This window comes from Talpa europaea (assembly GCF_964194135.1).
Source record: "Talpa europaea genome assembly, chromosome: 15".
In the NCBI taxonomy this organism is placed as follows: Eukaryota; Metazoa; Chordata; class Mammalia; order Eulipotyphla; family Talpidae; genus Talpa; species Talpa europaea.
In genome coordinates this window covers 62,320,067-62,326,209 of record NC_140083.1, presented here as the reverse complement: position 1 = coordinate 62,326,209, position 6,143 = coordinate 62,320,067, and positions in this window count along the sequence as shown.

The following is a 6,143-nucleotide window of genomic DNA, read 5'->3' as shown; positions in this document are numbered from 1 at the left end:
GGCTGTGCTTCTGAAGAATGCACCACAGCGTGCAGAGAGGCCACTGCCCATGGATGAAATCTTTATCTGACTCCTTGGTCATTTGTGGCGGTGGGTTTTGGCATCGCTGCCTCACAGCCTTCAAGTCTAGCAGATGGCTTTGCTCTCTGTCTGCTAGAACACAGGCTGGGGGTGGTTGTGGTAGGGTATGGGGGTGTCAGGGGGTGGGGGACGTTCCCAGAACATTTTACAATGTGTTCTCAGCGCTGTAGGCTGTAGGTCCCGCATAGCCTAGGGTCTCTGCAGCCACCCCACTGGCATAATTTCAGGGTACTCTACTAGGACCCCATCCCTTGCCCCCGTTAACTCTCATCTGTATGGTTGGAAAGCATCTTTAAAAAATATATTTTTTAAAGATTTATTTATACATCCAAGAACTGGGGTACAGGCCAGAGGTGTGGGGGGTAAGAGGATTCTCCAGAGGCAGAGAGGGGTGCAGAACAGGCAGATCCACTGAAATACACTGCTGAGGGGAGCAGCGGGTGAGATAGGAGAGGTCTGCTGCACTATGCCAGTAGCTCCCTGCCCAGCTGGGGATCAAACTTGTGCTTCAGAGGCTGTGGATAGCTTCACAGTGCTGTGCTCAACCCCTTGCACCACCAGGGAGGCCCTAATTGAAAAGCATCTTAACTAACTTCCCATTGACTACTTCCCTCCAATCCTTGTGGTCACATGTCCCACATTAATCTCCCAAAGCAGGCTCTGCTCATTCACTCTTGTTCTATCCTCTTGCATCACTGTTTCATGAGTGCCTGCTCTCTCTGCCAAGTATTTTACAAACATTATCTCTGCTCTTTATGACATTAAACAAAAATATTTTATAACCATTTTATAAAGATGCAATTAGAGATCCAAAATATTAAGTGACTTTCTGAAGGTCCAAAACCAGTGTGAGGCTTGGTCAGGGTCTGAATCCATGTCGGTGGTGTTGATGGAGGATGGGAATAGAAAAGTTGGAAGGACCGCATCACAAGGCCAGAAGCTGGAGATAGGGGTAAAAATAATGAACACAGTCGTTAAACAAACTATATAGAAAAGTAAAGAATCCGGAGGCACAGACTGGAGGTGGGGCTATGGAGATTGAGGGCCATTGTAAAAGAATCACTGGTCTTTCCCAATTGACCTAGTCTAAGCAAATAGAGAAAGAATCTTTAAGGCCAACCCTAAAAAAAACTTAATTTAACTGCACTTAACAATCCCACAAAAGTGTGAGCCCCTCCCAAAGAGAAGACTATATCAGAGCAATCTCTGCACTGGCACGGGGCAGCAGTCCTTCTGCCCACCTGTGCCTGTACAGGTGCTTCATTTCACCAACTCTCTCCCTCTGCAGGGCAGCAGCCTCCTGCCTGCCCATGATCTGTACCAGGCAGAGGCTTCTCCTCACTGACCTCCCTCAGCAGAGGCAGCTCTCTGCAAGGCCGCCCACCTGCAACCAAGCAGGCCTTTCGTTAGCCAACCTGTCCCTTTCAAAGGTAGCTCTTTCTGCCCTCTATGTCTATGCAAGTGTCTTTTTCCTTCCCTCTCTTTTCATAATAAACCTACACTTTCAGATAACTAAGGTCTCTGTGTCATGGGAAACTTGCCACTGTCGCTGAAAGGGGAGCTCTGGTGAAAATTTTCCCAGAGTGAACCCAAGGACCCTGCTCTCTGAACCCAATGTCTCCAAAAACGACTTCAGTGTCAGTAACCATAACACCTTTCTTGAACCCTGTCACTTGACCTTTGACAGATCTAAATACCGCCCCAATACAGCACTGCCCTCAAATACCCTCTATGAGTTTCTTACTCTGTGTTACCCTAGTTCCTCTATCAGGGTTTCTTCCCCCTCTAACCCAACCCTGGAAATTTGCTTTCACTGCAAGTACAGCTTTGACTGAGTCTCCAGGACTCTATGTAATCCTCCTGCCTGAACTCACATACCAAGTTTTATATTCAAATGTCCTACCTGTGTGGATGCTTTATGCATGTGTAACCCCTTAATTGCATTGTCATCTTGTTATAGAGCAGCCCCGATATTGAACGGGTTCCTGGCTGTGGGTCCTCACCCGCGCGCTTAAAAAGGACTTAAGAATACTCCACTACAGGCACACACAAAAGGTTAATAAAAGGTTTATTTACAAGGGAAAAGGAAATAAGGAAAATGTACAACTCAGGGAGAAAATAGGGAAATAAAGTCTTTAATGCGTCCTACCCGATCCGAAGACCTGGAAACCCAAAGTCACTCTCAGAGCTGACCAGACGCTGTGAGTTGGCGGAGAGCCAAAATGGGGATCCCCCAAAGCCCACGTGTCTGCCTTTTATATCAACCTGGCTGCTTAACCCCACCCTCAGGTCCCAGCTACCTTCCCTTTGGTGGGGATGGGATTTGGAGTTCCCAGTGTCTTTGGCTTTGGCCTGGGGTGGGGGTGGAGTCCACAAAGCCTGTATGGAATTAGCTTTAGGACATCCTTTTCCCCCTAATAATCTGAACTTGTTAACCTAATTTGCAGGAACCCACAATGAGGGGTCTCCTGCTGTACAAGATGCTTGCACAAGGATACCTTGAACTTAAACCAGGCAGTGGGACTCAGTAGTGATGATAATGGTGACCTCTAGTTTTATAGTAACAGAGTAACTTTATTAACTACCTACAGGAAGATTTCTTTTCTGGCAAGTAAATATTTGTTGCTATAAAATAAATGGCCATTTAATTATTTTTATATATTTTCTTTCTATTTTATATATTTTCTTGACTCTAAGACGCTGTTACTTAAAGAGGCACTGCTATTTTAAGGGCTACCAAAAAGAAAGCAAATGCTACCAAGTAAACAGTGCCATTCAATAGATTCGGAAGTGTCCAGAGACATTAAAATGTGAAACAGCGCACAGTTTATGCGTCGTAAGAGATTGCATGTTGCTTTGTAAGAAGAGTCCTTGAGTATAGCCATGCCTCCTTTACTACAAACTGATCTCTTAAGTGCAAATATCTATTTTTCTTTAGCTTTTCCCTCACTTACCAATTCAGGGGTTGCTCAATAGCTGTGAAATGATTAACAAAACTGTTCTTGATAATAGATCTAATCATCTGCTCCAGTTATTCATCAGGGTACTGTGAAGAGGAACTTACTACTCAGCATGATCAAGTAGCAAATGCATTTGGGAATCAGTTCTACTGCTTACAAGTTGGGTGATCTGGGGCATGTCATTTGCACTCTCTCTGCCTAAGAGTTCTCGTTTGTGAATTAGGGCTAAGGATCATACCTGTATCATAGGCTTGTTATGAAGATGAACGATTGTAAAGTCCTTAGAACAGTGCCTGACACACATCAAGTGCTTTGTACGTGAATCTTAAACAAAAAAGAGGGGTAATGACTTGGAATGGGGTGATGGTTAATTTTATGACTGTCAACTTGATCAGGTCCTAAGGCCTGGGTAAACATTAATCTGGGTGTGTCTAAGAGGGTGTTTCTGTATGGGATTGAGCTGTGAATTAGCACTCAGAGTAAAGCAGATCACCCTCCCCAAGGTGGATGGGTTTATTTCACTCATGGAGAGTAAGTAAGGGGAAGAAATGTTGGGGGGGCTGGTCTTCTGCCCTTGACCTGGAACTCACAGCGTTGAGTCTCCTGGTTCTCTGGCCATCAGGATTTGGATGGGAATGACACCCCTGGCTCTTCTGGATCATTGCTTGCTGACTTAGCCTCCATAATCACATAAACCTGTTCTTTTAAATATATTTGCATATAAATTTACATATGCATGTATACACATGCATGCATACACATGCACATATGCAGCCACATGTATATTTATGTATGTCTCTCTAGAGCCCTGACTCATACAGATGAGGTGATGCTGGGGAGACCTTGTAGGATGTGGTGGGTCACTCATCATATGGACTTCAGCTTTATTCCGAGTACATGGGAAGCCCTGGGAAGGTCTAAAAGATCTAAAAGCAGCACCTCTCATGCTGCCGTGTGGTTGAGCAGAGATGGCAGAGGCCAGGGCAAAGCAAGGAGAGCCGGGGCAGGCCCTTGAGGCCGTGCAGGTGAGAGATGTTTATGGCTCAGACAGGCGTCTGCAGTCAGGACTGTGGAGACAGCGAGAACTTGTTGGTTCTAGATGAACTTGGAGGACGACTAATAGGAGTTTGCTGGTGAGAGGGAGTGTGAGGTGATGAGGACGACTGTTAGGTGCTCGATCTGACCACCAGGAAGAACAAAGAAGCTTAAATACACAATATGTAGGACAGCAGCAGTGGTGACCTATGTGGCACTTTCCTGGGCTCAGGGTGCCGATGTGTCTGTCTCTCCTGCTCTCTTCTTTGCCTCAGATAATCACCCTTCATCCTCCAAGGACCACTCATTTTTAGCCACAGCACAGTCTAAATCCGCACTTGGAAAATTAACATTTTTCCCCAAAGCAAACGGTTTGCAGCGTCAACCCCGGCTCAAAGGCTGACAACCCACTTGGCCCTGCTCTGAGTCTTTTGTCCAGGGAGTCAGTTTCCCTGGCATCACTGATCAGCAGCTGAAACTCAAATCAGCACTTTTGGAGAAAAAGAGGAATCTAAAGAGAGGAAATCTACTGATAGGACTATCGCTCTGTTATAACGTCAGCTGTTCTTCTGGTGACACAGTGTCTCCTGAGATTGCATGATTGCATTTAGAATGCCAAAAGCACCCACTTCCTAATTATATCTACAGGGGTGGGAGGTCCTTTGTTTTGGAAAATTCCCTTCCATTTCATCTTTTGAAAGCTAGATGATACTTTCTTCATTCGATAGAAGTCAAAATCTGGAGGTCACCTTGTTCTCCCTCCATCCACGTTGCTTTGTGACTCCTCTTTTATAAAACTTCGGTGTTAGCCTTGAGGCTCCTGTATCACTGGGGGAGCCTGTTAAGAATTCAGATTCCTTGGCCCCAAGTCAGAATTTGTGGGGGGAGACAAGAGGAAAACTTTAACATTTCATCTTTTTGGAATAAAATACTCATTTCAAAAATTCAGATGTACTGAAGGATAGATCAGAAAGAATTTCCATCCAGCCAGTTTTCTAGTCACCAACTTCTTTTTCTCAAAAGCATGCACACTGGGTTTTTCCTTTGTCCCAGATTTGCCTGGCTCCTTTTGTCCCTTTCTTGTGGGTCCCCGCCAGAAGGTGCCTTAGACTTGGCTGGGCATTTACCCTTGAGGGGATGGGTAACTTTGGGTAATTCATTGAGAAATTGTATTTTTTCTCTTCTCTTTCTATGCACACTAATTCTATTAATGTTCTCTCTCTTTTTTTTAAGATTTATTTATTTTTTTTATGCAAGGGCTGGAGTACAGGCCAGAGGTGTGGGAGGGTGAGAGGATTCACCAGAAACAGAGTGGGGAACAGAACAGGCAGACTGACTGAAATACACTGCTGAGGGGAGCAGCGAGCGAGACAAGAGAGGTGGGTTTCTCCCTGGCCGGCCGGGAATCGAACCCACGCTACAGAAGCTGCAGACAGCTTCACAGTGCTGAGCTCAACCCGCTGTGCCACTGGGGAGGCCCTATTAATGTTCTTTTCTATTAAAGGTCTTATGCACTAAGAGTATGCTTGGTATGTATTGGGCAGATGGAAGAACCCCATTAGAGCATGCAAGTTTGGGGATCCTGAGGTGCTCCTCAATCTGCCCACTAACAGTTCACCAAAACTGGGAACAGCATGCTGAATGAGATAACACACGCAAAAAATGATGAATGTGGGCAGGGGTAAAAGACTCAGTGCTATCAAGCTGTCACCAGCCACTACTGCCGCGGACCAGCACAGCAGTGAGCGATGAGGTCGTCTCAGGGTTGAGAGACTGCGCAGGGTGGTCAGGGATTCGGTTAAAGAAATGACAAACAGACACACTTCAAGAGTGAAAATCTGAGTGTAATTTTATTTGAGTTGGTGACCAGTATATATATGTTTTCTAAAAGCATAGGAATGGCGAACATCAGTGAAGAAATCAGCTTGCTTATAGGTTTAGCTTATCATTGACAGGGCAGTGATTTACATCTGGACCCAGGCGCATTCCTAAGTAGTTAGGCTATTAATTTTTCTTTTTGTTTTATATGATTACTTTTTGTTTTAACTACTCACTATTGCTATTAAT